The sequence below is a fragment of the Cebus imitator genome, unplaced genomic scaffold (genome assembly GCF_001604975.1).
Source record: "Cebus imitator isolate Cc_AM_T3 unplaced genomic scaffold, Cebus_imitator-1.0 Scaffold274, whole genome shotgun sequence".
NCBI classification, from domain to species: domain Eukaryota; kingdom Metazoa; phylum Chordata; class Mammalia; order Primates; family Cebidae; genus Cebus; species Cebus imitator.
Window position 1 is genome coordinate 2,849,965 of NW_016107589.1, and position 14,318 is coordinate 2,864,282.

Genomic DNA, 14,318 nt, shown 5'->3' on the forward strand with positions numbered 1-14,318 from the left:
AAAAAAAAAAAAAAGAACTTCATAAAAGAAAAACACAGACTAAACTGAACAGTGTCCACAAAACCTTTCAGGGAATTTCTACTTCTAGCTTGAAAACCAGAGAAGCCCCCAAAATCTAAATCTAAAAAATCCCATTAGGAAACCCACAGGACAATTTGTGTTAGTTGAGTCAGTCAGTTTTCATCAAAACTGCAGTATGAATGAATAGAACTAAAACTGGGTGATCTAAACACTTTCAGACTCACAGATAATGAACCTGTTATCTTATCTTGGTCTTTCATAGTATATGTCTGGTTTATGAGGCATTTAGAGTACCACACATGGAACAGAAAGAAAATATGCCAATATAACTGTAAAGTACAAGAAAAAAGTGAAAAGATTATATACTGGTGAATATGACTGATTAAGAAGGAATTAACTGTGTTGCAAATGGCCAGTAACAGAAAGAACTTAGTTGAGAGGGTTTAGCAACTGTGTGAAAAAACACCTGGTTTGGACAGATTCTACCCTTCCCCGGCGAACTCAAACACACTGCACCTAAGTGAATATAAGTATTAAGGATGAGACAAGAATAACTGCTTGTCATATTAGCACAATTTTTTAGAGTGACTACCAAAATACTGAATACGAGATAGAAATATAACAATCATTTGCAGTCCACTTGGCAAAAAAGCACAAGGACAAGGAAAACCGAATCACCAAGCCAAATGAGGAAGGGGGGCTAAGAGGCTGACAATCAGCTAGTCTGACTGGGAAGCAAAAGGGAAAGGCACCACCACAGAAGGAAAACCAAACAGGGAAAGACTATAAACACAAGGCTAAGGAGTCAGACTGCTAGAAGTAATTCTATGCGCAGTGTAGAGTTCTATCTAAGCCGAAAGATGCTTGAAGAGGTATTTCAAGAAGACAAAAACTCCAACAGCACAGGACCAAGTAAGAGACTATTAGGGGGGCAAAGAGGGTAAATGAAAAACATTGTAGTAAGCTAACTGAGAGGAACACACATATACCATAATTTAAAAATAATAATAAAAATAAATAAAAAGAATAGATATAAGGGATATCACAAATAAACAGGGGCCAAACTAGAAAAGTTAAGGTTGAAAACCTGAATAATGAAAACATCACTTACCAAAGGGCAATTCTAGTTATGGCCAAAATAGGGCAAAAAGGTGACAGTGGGGGGATATAAGGAAGCAAATACTGACATACATCCAAGAAGATGTAAAATTAGCTCAAGGAGAAAAGGAATAAATGTGTAGATTTTGAGGATATGAATTGAAAAGGGAGATGAATTGTGGTATTAGAGGAGATTTTTGATTTATTCAAAATTTATTGGGTGCTTACTAGTGTATGTCAGGAATACTCCATGCTAGGAATTCAGGCTTAAAAGACACTATCTGTAATCTCTGTAAGATCTTAGAGACTAATGAAGAAAAGAAAAGGTGTTATAAAGAGTTTCAGGTGCCATTTAGCCTATCACTTAGTTTTATCCTAGACTTATTTCCATATGATAGCCAACAGAGATAGGGCATTAAAATGGAGTTTAAAAAAATGTACAGCAAGCACAGAGAGTCAATAATTGAATGGACAGGAAAGTATGCTACTTCTTACACTAAAAACTGGAGGGACTTAATAGCTATGAACCCATTATCTGCTTTTATCTTGGCCTTTCATAGTATACTCTGGTTTATGAAGACTTGACTTGATAATACCCCTTTACTGATGTATTTTGTCATTTCTTAGAGAAATGACCTCAAAGCTAGCAAGAAAACCAAGATAATAACGGTATTTAGAAATTCCTGCGAGATTCCCTGAAATTCTGAAAAACTGCAACCACTGATTGAGCAACAAAGAAGGTCACTAGTAAATCAAAAGAGATGCAGTGGTACCTCAGCCATAAATGAAAACCTTATTAAATTAAGGTATATCATGAATTACTAAAGAATCTATCACATTACAAAACACACACACACACCTCACCTCTCTTTCAGCTCAAGCATCCCTTCTTCAGGGAAGTCTTCCCAAACCATCCTAGCTAGGTAAGGTCCCTCTCTTATATGCTTACTGCATCACATACTCCTACTTCGTAGCACTTACCATTCCTATGTTTTTACCTTTCCAATCTGTCCCCACAAGAATGTAAATTCCACGAGAATCTGTATGTGTTTTCACTCATCACTGTAAGCCTAGTGATACAAGTGCTCAATAAATATTTGTTTAAAGAAAGGGGATGTGATATTAGCTCTGGGGGTGGGGTTAGGTGTACTTTTCACATTCTGTTCCATCCAATTCTATATTTTTTAAAATAAACATATTTCTTGTAGAGTCAGAGGAAAAACAGGTTTCAAAACTAAAGTGCAGCTATACCTCAGCCATATTATGAACGCTTACTAAAGAGAGGATTCATATTATCATGAGTCATTCATGCCTCAAAAGAATTCTCTCCAATATACTTGGGGTTATACAAATTTGGAGGTTGAAACTAAGAAAAAATAAAATCAGAAACTAAAGACAAACACTTCCTGAACTATAATACTCTAAGCAAGCCAACAGAAATGCAGAAATGATTATAATAAAATACACCTACTTCTGAAAGTACATGTGCATTAACTGATTTAGCAGCTGTAACAGCCATGAATCATTAAACACTCACTGAGCACCCGCTATCTATCAGACTTTGTAGGATGTGCAGGGATTTATCAGGACTAGGCAAGGGTGAAGGAATAAATACCATTTATTTAAGGCCTTTTTCTAAGGTAATATATGAGTGAACAGTGGGAAGAGTGCAAATGCAAACGGGACAGAATCACCCTTCACAGAATAACCTAGCACGACAGACACCAAACTATATACCCTTATATGTAAGCACAAAGAGATACACTCAAGTTATTACAGAAGCATAGAGAGACAGAGGAAGGGCACATATATAATCCAGGTATCTAGCACTTTACACAGTGTCCTCTTACTACAAATAAGATGCTGCTCCTCAAAACATGAAATAAAACTCCAGAAGCATTATTCCTGCTCTGAATAAATATTAGTAAGAATTCACTCTTCAAAAGCATTTATCTTCCTATATTGCAATGTCTTTTGAACCTCAGATATTACAAACGCCATTTTCTGCTTGTATCTTAAGCCCTGGCCACCATTTTTTAGCTCTATCATTATTTAAGTCTCAGCTTTAGCTCTCATCCCAGATACCTTTCCTGATCGCCCCATAATCCTATATAAAGTAGATTTTCCCTAATCTATAATCCAATCGTATGTTCATTTTCTTCACTGTATTAACTGATTCATAATTTGATCATTTACTTTATTTCTGTCTCTCCCACTAGAATATAATCTTTAAAAACAGTACCACATATATTACAGTAACTTGTTAAATTCATGCAAGTCATTCATCCAAAACAATATTTATTAAGGTAGCATTTTAGGAACTGGGAGTATAGAAGTGAGTAACAGGGACCAAAACTCTTGTCCTCATTTAGCTTATATACCAGCAGGAAGAGGCCAACAAGATAAAGTAAATGATATGTTTGTTAGGTGAAAAGTGCTATAGAGAAAAAATTAAAACAGGGGAAGGAGGATGGGAAGTCCTGGAGAAGTGTAATTTTAAATAGGGTGGCTGGGCTGGGTCTCACCAAGAAGGTGTGAACTGAGTTGAAATTTTAAGGAAATAAGACAGTGAGCCAACAAGCGTGTATCTAGAGGAAAACCATTACAGGTAAAGGCAACAGGCAATGCAAAGATCCTAAGGTAGGAGAATGTCTGGCATACCCAAGGAGCTAGAAGACCAGTACAGCCTGAGAATACAGTGTACAAGGGGGAAAAGGTAGCGAGTGGGGTCAAAGAGGTACCAGAGAGCCAGAATGGCCAAGCTGGATATAAGGGCTTTAGCTTTTACAGTACTCTAACTGTGGGCCCAGTGGAGAGCTCTGATCAGAGACATGACATTTCTCAACTTATATTATTAAATAATTATCCTGGGCCAGGCGTGGTGACTCACACCTGCAATCTCAGTAGTTTGGGAGGCCAAGGCAGAAGGATAACTTGAGCTCAGGGGTTCAAGCCTAGTCTGGGCAACACAGTAAAACTCTGTCTCTACACTGGAAAAAAAAAAAAAAAAAAAAAAAGCCAGGTGCAGTGGCACACAACTGTGATCCCAGCTACTTGGGAGGCTGAAGGGGGAGGATCACTTGAGCCCAGGAGGTTAAGGTTGCAATGAGCCAAGATTATGCTACTGCACTGGCTTGGGTGTTAGAGCAAGACTCTGTCTCAGTAGAAAAAAAAAAATTTTTTTTTTAAATCCTGGCTGGTACGTTGAGAATAAGCAAGAGAAGGGGTGGACAGCAAGGGTAAAAGCAGGGAGACTGGTTCTGAGATTCGGTAATCTAGGGGAGAAATGATGATGGCTTAGACCAGGGGGATAACAGTGGGGTGGTGAGAAGCAGACATAGGAAAGACAGTAAGTTTCTTGATGAAGGAGATCATGGGGTGTGTGAGAACAGAGGAGTCAACAATGATTCCAAGGTGTCAGCCTGAACAATTGGAAGAACGGGTTTGTTATCAACTGATTTGGAAAATGCAGATAAGAAAGCTAAAAGAGGATTCAGGGTTAAGTTTTATACACATTAACCATCTGAATAAAATGTTGCTAAGCTTCACAAGGCTTCTACTTCAAATTAAGTCATGTTAAATCAATAACCCAAGGGTCCTGTTCTTACCTCAGGTTATGGAAGTACAACATCCTGACCAACTTTCATAATAAACACACATAGAAACTGACTTCAATACCTTCCTCCAGACACGCATACAGGCCCACATACATTCAGACTCACACACACAGAGCTTATATCCAGATTTCTAAAGTAAATTCACAGAAATAACTCCTTCACTTTCTGCTCCAACATCTCTATGACTGCTTCAATCTGAAATAAAAAGGCAAGCAAACCAATCCTCCTAATTTTCCCCAATGCTACTGGTCAAAACAAAATCTCCTGAGCACATCATCCCATGCGAATAAATGCCCAGATGGGTCACAACCCATCATATTCTAATTCAAACTTGTACAAAAGAATTGAACATGGGGATTTTAAATAAAGAAATTCAGGCCGGGCATGGTGACTCACGCCTGTAATCCCAGCACTTTGGGAGGCCAAGGCTGGCGGATCACGAGGTCAGAAGTTCGAGATCAGCCTGACCAACATGGTGAAACCTCGCCTCTACTAAAAATACAAAAATTAGCGCAGTGGCACGTGCCTGTAGTCCCAGCTACTCAGGAGGCTGAGGCAGGAGAATCACTTGAACTCAGAAGGCAGAGGATGGAGCGAGCCAAGATCATGCCACTGCACTCCAGCCTGGGCAACAGAACAGGACTCCATCAGAAAGAAGGGAAGAAACAGGAAGGAAGGAAGGGAGGGAGGGAGGGAGGAAAGAAGGAAGCAAAGAAGGAAGGAAAGAAGGAAGGAAAGAAGGAAGGAAGGAAGTTTCCTTAGAACCATCCCTCAAAATTCAAATTCACTAGGCTTGGCAGAAGGACCTTACCTCTCACATTTTTAAGAAGAGTCTCAGACTATGCAGGAGGCTTGGGAACCAAGGCGCTCAGGATCCCCTGCAATGGAAGAAAGACACTTGCATACAACCTAACGGTAACTTTTAGGGGCAGTGGGAATGTGGTGGTAAAGCTTTAAAAATCTCTTACCCTGTGGTTCTAATTATCAATAGCAGTCACCAAGTGTCAGCAAGTATACAACCACCACTATCACTGTCAAAGCATCCCTCGATCCAGGTACACAACTGCTATAAAACTTGTAAGCCACATTCACAACTGTATGCAGAGAGGAGAAGGAAACTGAAAGCATGTTTGCTCACATCTCTTCTAGATTCAGAAATCGTATTCTTTATAAGAACATCTACAAGAAAGACAGGATACAATTATGTGGGCACCAAAATTATTTTCATAGAGAAACATTTAAATCACCACTTTCCTCAACTGTGGCTCCCAATTTCCAAAGACATGAGAAGTCCTCACAGCAGATTTCAAAGCCCTTCACTAGCTGAACTCGTGATTCCCAATACTTCTCACTGCATAATCTTCTTGCCTATTCTCTCTGTGCCCACAGAATTTTCTACTTTATTATCTCCCACAGCCAGACTTTTGTTTCCCAGTTTTCAATCATTCTCTAAGCTTCACCTGCTCCTCTAAGTCCCCTAATTAAACAGAGCCTGATCTAAATGTACCACTCACTCCCACAGAGCCTGCAAGATTTTCTACATTGCTACCAGATGTGTTTGAGTTTGCTTGTACAGGCATGTAGGCACAGGAACAGACACAGAGCTGGTCAATCTTTGCAGTGATTTCCTTTAAAATATAAAATCATCAAGTGTAGATACCAAATCATGACTGTAAAACGTGTCTCTGGAGCACAAAAAGCTAACCCGTGTACATAACATATATCCCAGTGCATTAGAAAGGTGTTCTCCAGATAGCTCATGTGCACCCAGAGTTCACATTCCCTGCTTAGAAGCAAAGGAAATAAACAAAGCTCTGGGTACCTTTTCAGCTCTAGTCATCATTCACTTAATTTACACTTTAAATTTCAAAGAATGAGAAATGGTAAATGAATAAAGTAGACAAGTGGGCAGTGACTAAGAAGAAAACAGAAGACTGGCTTTCAGATATATTTGCAGTACCCTCTCTTCCTTGAGCACACACAAACCAGAATAACTAGATCTCAAGTTAAACAGCCTACCAGATAGGAGGCTAGGCAGATCCTAACACATCATGAAAACAAAACAAAACTTGCTTTGAAAGTGCCAGCCATATTCTGAGATCATAGTTAAATCTGAAAAACGTAAGCCTCCTCCCAGGACTCCGGTTGCTATGCTCAGAGAAAAGGTGGAAATAAGATACTAGTTTTGTATTATCTTCAGTGTAACAAAACAACATATATGGAAATCAAAAGAAAAAAAACAGCTAAAATCTTAACAGGTCAGATCATTTTCAAACTTCTAGTCTATAAATTACATATACACTATAGAAAGAGATGGTGGGGGGGTGGTGTCCCAAAAAATTCAGGAGCAAAACCTACTTACAAAATGTACTTTAATAACTAGCTTCCAAAAGTGAATTACAATTTTAGTATTGCACATAAGGCCAGAACGGTCTTAATAAAGAACTCTTTCTTGCAAAATATTATCTCAACCAAGTTAGGATATAGTAAAAGGAGGAAGAAAAGTCACTGAAAACACCACTCTACTAGAATTGGGCCAAAAACTTCCTCACCTAGCTGCCCAAGGCAAAAAAAAAAAAAAAAAAAATCAAAACTGAATAAAGAGCCTAGACAGGCAGGGTGGCTCACACTTGTAATCCCAGCACTTTGGGAGGCCAAGGCAAGTGGATCACCTGCGGTCGGGAGTTCGAGACCAGCCTGGCCAACATGGTAAAACCCCAACTCTACTAAAAATACAAAAAATTAGCCAGGCAGGATGGCAGGTGCCTATAATCCCAACTATTCGGGAGGCTGAGGTACAAGAATTGCTTGAACCCGGGAAGTGGAAGTTGCAATGACTCAAGATCTCGCCACTGAACCCCAGCCTTGGTGAGAGAGAGAGACATTGTCTCAAATAAATAAATAGCCCAGAACTAGCTGATTATTTATGAAAAACCTAAGAACTCTATAATTACCCCATCTTTCCAAGTTGTAAAACAACAAAGGCTGTTAGAAAATGAAGGTGACCTATGAGATTAGTCCTAGTAACAATCTAGTTTTTAACAATTCTTCCAAAACAGTTCTAAATCTTGACCTTCCACTTAGTAAACATACTTCTCAGATTCAGAGTTCTGGTTAGAGGTAAAGAGTGTGTGACAACACCAATGAACTGCAAATTTCAATTACTATTTTTCTATTAACTTCAGAAGTAGAAAAACAAGGTATGTCAGGAGTTCAAGACCAGCCTGGCCAACATGGTGAAATCCCATCTCTACTAAAAATACATCAGCCGGGCATGGTGGAGGACACCTGTAATGCCAGCTACTCGGGAGGCTGAGGCAGGAGAATCGCTTCAACCCAGGAGGCCGTGGTCGCAGTGAGCCAAGAGCATGCCACTACACTCCAGCCTGGGTGACAGAGCAAGACTCTGTGGCGGGGGGGGAGGATGAGTCAACTTTCAGGGGTCCTTTATCATCTATTTTGATGGGAAAGCATCCTATAATGCACCCCAGCTTCCTCGGGCCCTACCTTCTCCGATATTCTTTTCTCTAGAATATCCAGACTGGTGGAGATAAGAATCCTTCCTCAGGCTACTAGTGCCCCTTACAAAAGGTAGTCTTACTCAATGTCTTTGACCTTATGAGTAGGCTGGCAAACCATAGGATATATAAGCTGCCTGTAACATTTGAAGAAATAAACTATTTTGCCTTATTCTATAATGCTTAGTGTACACACACAGAGGGACAGAGAAAGAAAAGGAACACAGATGCTCTAGAAATAAAAGTAAGAGAAGACTGATAAACCAGGAAAATAGACACCTATAACCTCAAGTGTACTCAAGTCATCTCTGAAATTCACCCAGATGTGTGGCCCATTGCCTAGACCAACATATACATCTGGTAATAATAAACACTGATATGTCATAAAAAGTTTTCTTAATTCTACAAAATACCAGTAATATTAAAATTGAATATATATTAAATAGATTTTTTAGATGGTATTTCAATTTGTTACTGTATTAATAAACGTAAAACTGGTATTTTACTGTCTAGTTTTCAAAACACGAAACTCTTTAATTTGACTAAGGTACAAATCTGTTTTCAGTAGAAAGAGAAAACACAGTGCCTCCGTTTAATGCAAAGGACAAAAAAGATCATCACTGCAAATCATAATGTTTGGGTTTATGATGAAAACAGGAAACAGACAGGCTGCCCAGGTATAATTATGGTTGCAGTCTAATGTGCCTTCAGGTTCAGCCAAGAATTAAAACCCAGTGAAGAGGGTAAGCAGAATTTACTTGCCTCTACTTTACTACAGAACGCAACTTTTAATAATACTCCCAGCAGCATGTTACATAACCAACAGTAAACAACAATCTGATTCAAACCTCATTAGTAACAACCTTCTGCCACTGTCTCCCACTGAAATTAATAGCTGACTTTGCCAGAGGGGAAAGAAACGCAACACATATCAATCTACCCATTTCTGTGGCGCCTACCACAGTGAACCAGACACAAAGATAATACTACCAGATCTGTACAGAAACAACGAAAATATTTTATTTTTTTCCAGTTTGCTGCTCTCTTCCTCCTTTTAATTAGACCATATCATGTGGATACCTTTAAAACCTGAGAGGAAAGTCAGTTAAGAGGGTTCATCTAACTTTTAGTGCTTATTTCAACTATGATCTGAAAGGAGTGGAAGCACAAAATGAGGAATGAGGTAGCTGTAACCAAGATACATGGGCAAAGGAACAGCAGTAATGTAAAAAAGACTGAGGGAGCAGCAATGTGGAGAGGGAAGGAAAGGAAGATGTACAGGAACAATCATACAATCATCAAATTTAAATTTTATAAACCTAAACATAATCTCTACAACCTTTAAGAAGGTTAAGTTTTGTTAAATTGTCTAAGTTTTGTATTTTTACAATTTTCGCCGTAGAGAAAAAAATATTAATAGTTACCAAAGGAATAAAAGACAAATGGTTTGTCAAACATCCGCAAATAGCCCCTTATGAAATCTGGAACACTAATTTCATAATAACATTTGGCTCGATAAATGTAAAATTGTCCCACTGACTGTAGGTGCTGTTTTCCCACAACGGACACTACTGCATTGGCATCTTGCAGAAATTGTAAGCTATTTGGAATGTTACTAAACCTACTAGGACTAAAATTTTCAAACTTTCATCTTTCTAATTAAAATTAAAAACTTATTCACTCTGGGCAATTCGGATACTCTAAGGAAATTCAAGTACTCTAGTTTTAAATAAGAGTTTTAAAAAACGCAATCCAAGTACCCTTTCCTCTCACCTTTTGTGAGGCCAAGTCACGACCTCCACCTATCCAATCTTTTCTGCTAGGTAAGAACACTTTTCGTAGTGCTAGGCAACAGGCATGATGTGACAAACCTAACCAGACTTCAAAACTTTTCCACAGATAAGGTAAACAAGATATACTTAGCACCACACCCATTTAAATACACAAGCAGCCCTGCGCACCCCTCCCCCAACACCACACCCCCTCCAAACCTCCAGCTGGTCAGGAAACATTGTCTTTACAATCAAGATAACGATCTGGCTTAGGGTGTTCAGCCATTCCTCACCTACAGCCTGGCCTAAGCTCTATTCTCCAAAGCCATCACCACTAGAATCGAAACGTTCTGTTAGGAAGCCGTCAAACGTCCAAACTCCCCGACTATCCTCGCCCGAGTTTTCTGCAACCAAAAATCTGTTTTGGTTACTGAGCATGCTCAGACTTAAGACGGGCGCGCCACATGGGAGTTTTCAAAGCTTAGGCTCCAAACTCCACGTAATAACAGCAGCGGAGGAGAGGGTAAAAGGGGAGGAGAAAGGGAAGAGACTGGAATATTAATTTGGGCCCTGATGTTGAATCATAGGGCCTGGCCAGCGGCTGAATATGGTGAAGGTAAAAAGGCGCTACTTTGGCATTCTGTTTGCAGCATAGAGAATTTTACAAGTAGAAGAAATCCTTGCAGTGGTGAAAACTGACATGGCAAGTGGCGGAAACCAGGTCTAACTACCAGCTGATTGCAGTAGCCGGTCACAATTGCCCCGAGTGTAATTCCCACCGATAAGCGCGGATCCTTATCTTTGAAACACAAAGCGACCGCGGCACGGATTCATCCAGCCATTGGACAGCTTTGCAGTGCAGAAGCCCAGGCTGCTCCCCCGAGCACTGCAGTCCTATCAGGAAGGTGTATCGAGGGTGGTACATCAGTTTGACGTAGAAAAGCAAACCGCTCCCTAGAACAGATGCGGGGTCAGGGGATCCCCTCCAGGACGTCCCGGATGCCTCCCTCCTAAGTCCGGGTGGTAACAACGGGACTGGGATGAGGGCCAGCCCCGGCCCAGCCTCAGGACTCCCCGGGCCGCAGGCGAGGCCTCCGCAGCCGCTGGGCCGCACAGTGTCCGCCAGCCGGGACCCCGGCAGGCCAAGACTCGGCCTACCTCCGGCCCGGCAGGCCCCGGGTAGTTTCCGCTCCGCCCGCGGCCGAACGCCCCCGCCTCGGCCCGCATCCGCCCGGGCAGGGCCTGCAGCCTCTGGTCCCGCCCGCCCGCGCGCGCCGCGGACCCTCACTCACTCACGGGCCGGCTGGGCGCGCTCTCCCGACGCCGTCGCTGCGCTTCTCGCGGCAACTTTATTAGCAGCTCGACTGCGGGACACGCGCACGGCGCCCGCTCGCCCAGGACCCGGATGAGGGAGGGAGGGAGGGAGGGAGCCTGGGAGAACGCCCGCTGGGGTCGGCGCATGCGTGCCTGGGGCCGAGTGACCGCTGCGGGACCGAGGGAGGGGTGTCTTGCCCGGGCGGCTGAAGGAAGCATCCGGGCCTGGCTCAACGCCGGACAACGCCAACTTCCGATCGGCCGCCGGAGGCGTTTGCGTCGATGACCAAGCCTGGGAGTGGGAGTCAGATAGCTCCCACCACCACCACAGTAGCCGCTAGTAGCTTCCACTAACCAAGTCAACAGACATTGTAATAAAATTAGGTAATTGTCCTTGATACAGACAACTGGAGATTTTCCGTCATATACAAAGTGTAAACAAAGACATCTTCAGATACGACTTAGCTACTTTTATTGATTTGTAATACAAACCTGAATGAAGAGTCTTCTTTCTGTGCACAGTAGCTTCAAACCATGTTTCTGAGCATCCTACAGTTTCTTACTAGATGCAGCACTGAAACTCCTCCCACGGGGCAATCCTGGAACCCTTGAGGGCCTATGGAAATGGAGCCGGGTGCCCGACCCTGGAGTGGGGCTGTCCATACACCGGGTTGCAACCCCAGTATTTCAAGACAACATACCCTCTCCACATCCTTGTGGAGAGGGAGATACCCTGAGGACCCAGCCCTGCAGGCAGTGGGGTCACTGAGGTCCAAAGATGCTGACAGACACCACCCCATCTCCTGGACTCTCTTTTCTCAATAATTGGAGATTTTCTCAATGCTTTTCCCTCCAAATTTCCAAAACTGTCAGCATTTCCAAAAGTATAGGCTAATATACACCAGCCCATCTCCTGGACTCTCTTTTCTTAGTAATTGGAGCTCTTCTCAATGATTTTTCCTCCAAATTTCCAAAACTGCCAGCATTTCCCAGAGTATATTGGTACCACATAGGGTACCCGGTTTGGAGACTACTAGCAAGAAAAAGCTCTTGAATAATTTTGTTTTTATTTTAGAAGGTCAATACTGGCTTTCCAATGTTTTATTATAGGTTTTCTTTTAAAAATAAGTAACAATCAAAATCGGAGTCATTTTGGAAAATGCTTTTTCACATCCTAATTCAATCCGTCGGGAAATTCTATTAACTCTTTCTTCAAAATATATCCTAACTCTGACCATTTCTCACACCTCAATTACCACCTCCATGGCCTGAGGCAGGGTCATCTCGCCTGACACACAAATGGTGCAGCCACTGTTTTGCTCCAGGCTCTAGCAGTTTATTTCCATGGAGAAGAAACTAAATAAATGTTCCAGAAGTCTCTGCATTATGGGTGGCCATCTCAAATGGTGACAGAGGCCTCATAAAAGTGTGAAGGGGGAGTGGGAGAAGAGACGAGAGAGTGCCTAGTTCCAGAGAATAAGGGGTCACTGCTATTTCATCGTTCTAGCCAACTGTTACCATAGTGAAATGTGGGAATAAGGGTCCAGTGTTTGCAGATATTCTGATTTTTTGAGAAAAGCTGGAAATTTAGATTTTTATGCCAAAATCTCAATGGTATCTGTTTAGCAACTTCTATTTTTCTCTCTTTCCCTGTCTCCTTCTCCCCTCCCCTCTCCCTTCCTCTCACTCTGTTAGACATTCTGGAGGCCAACTCCACGCAAGCCAAACAAAACAAATCCATGGTCCGGATTTAGCCTACTGACCACCAGTTTGCAATTTCAGGTCTCCATCTTAAACTTCTTTACTACATCATAAACTTTGTGAAAGTAAAGTCTGTGTACTTTAACTCTTTGTCACACTCACTGATTATTTATTGTTAATTCAGAAGTTTCCAGCCCTTGGAAGGCAAATATTTCTGGAGCCTGCATGGATTTACAACTCCCAGAAGTGCATATAATCCTGCCTTGGAAGATACGTTTTTTTTCCAGAACTGATGTTTGCAGAGTGCTTTGTTGAACATTATGGGACATAGCAATTTGGTTTAAATATTTTGTGTGATAGAGATATGCCTCACTTCAAACAGCCAGTAAAATCCTTCCCAAAACAAAGTATTTGCTGTTTGTAGGCACTGTACATATGTCAGAAGAATGTGTGATTACAAGATTCCTTTTCATAGTCACATATGTAATCTCAAAGCCAACGGTTTTGCTTCCTACGTTATGTGTCCACATACTGATCAAATCAACCAGAGACGCCAACCTCTCCAAGTTGCTATTTGAGCTCTGTTTAGGTCTAAAGTTGGAAGAGATGATAACATAGAAGGGAGGACTAGAGATTTTAGTAGCACACCAGCAGCCTTCCGAAGATCTAAGAAATTACCTAGACATCAAAGGCTGTAGAAAATCAGAGGGAACACTAAATATCTATATAGTCAAAAACATTATAAAATAGCAAATGAACAGGCGTGCCAGAACCATAAAAATGAAGTAAGGAAGTTCCTGTTTTTGGCAATCAAATGGGATCTAAGAATAAATGTAGAGCAGGAAGATCTGAACAGATAGACATAGTCAGTGGGGCATCAAAATAGACAAACTGCTTTTAAGGTTTAGCCATTCACCTGATCAGGAAGACCAGATAAAAGCAACTCTAATATTCAATTTTACTTTACTTGTAGAAAAACCTATTTCTGGATAATTTAGGCCTATAATTCTCAACTAGGGGTGACTGCACCCCCAGGAAACAAACATTTGGCAATGTTTGAATATGTTCTTGGTTGTCACAATTAGGAGGGCGTTGCTACTAGCATCTAGAGGGTTAGAGCCAGAGACACTGCTGAACACCCTGCAACACACAGGATGGCCTCCTTCTACCAAAAATTAGTCAACCAAAAACGTCAGTTGTGCTGTGGTTGAGAAGCCCTGATTTAGATCCCAAAGAGTTTTTCTTTAATTGGATTGATGTTTATGGAAGATATGGCC

At 41.4% G+C, this 14,318-nt stretch overlaps 1 protein-coding gene across 4 annotated transcripts in view; it reads right to left on the minus strand.

Annotated features, from left to right (window-relative positions):
- SMAD5 (SMAD family member 5) overlaps window positions 1–11,433 on the minus strand; it is a 37,388-nt gene extending 25,955 nt beyond the window's left edge. The window contains exons 1-2 of one of the 4 annotated variants that reach the window (XM_017500975.2): window positions 11,323–11,433; window positions 5,548–5,614 (exon numbers count right to left, since the gene is read on the minus strand). The gene's annotated coding sequence lies outside the window, so the exon portion shown is untranslated. Of the gene's footprint in view, window positions 1–5,547; window positions 5,615–11,184; window positions 11,291–11,318 lie in introns of those variants that run through there. The other 3 variants (XM_017500974.2, XM_017500976.2, XM_017500977.2) reach the window with 3 other exon arrangements.
- Window positions 11,434–14,318: the final 2,885 nt, after the last annotated feature.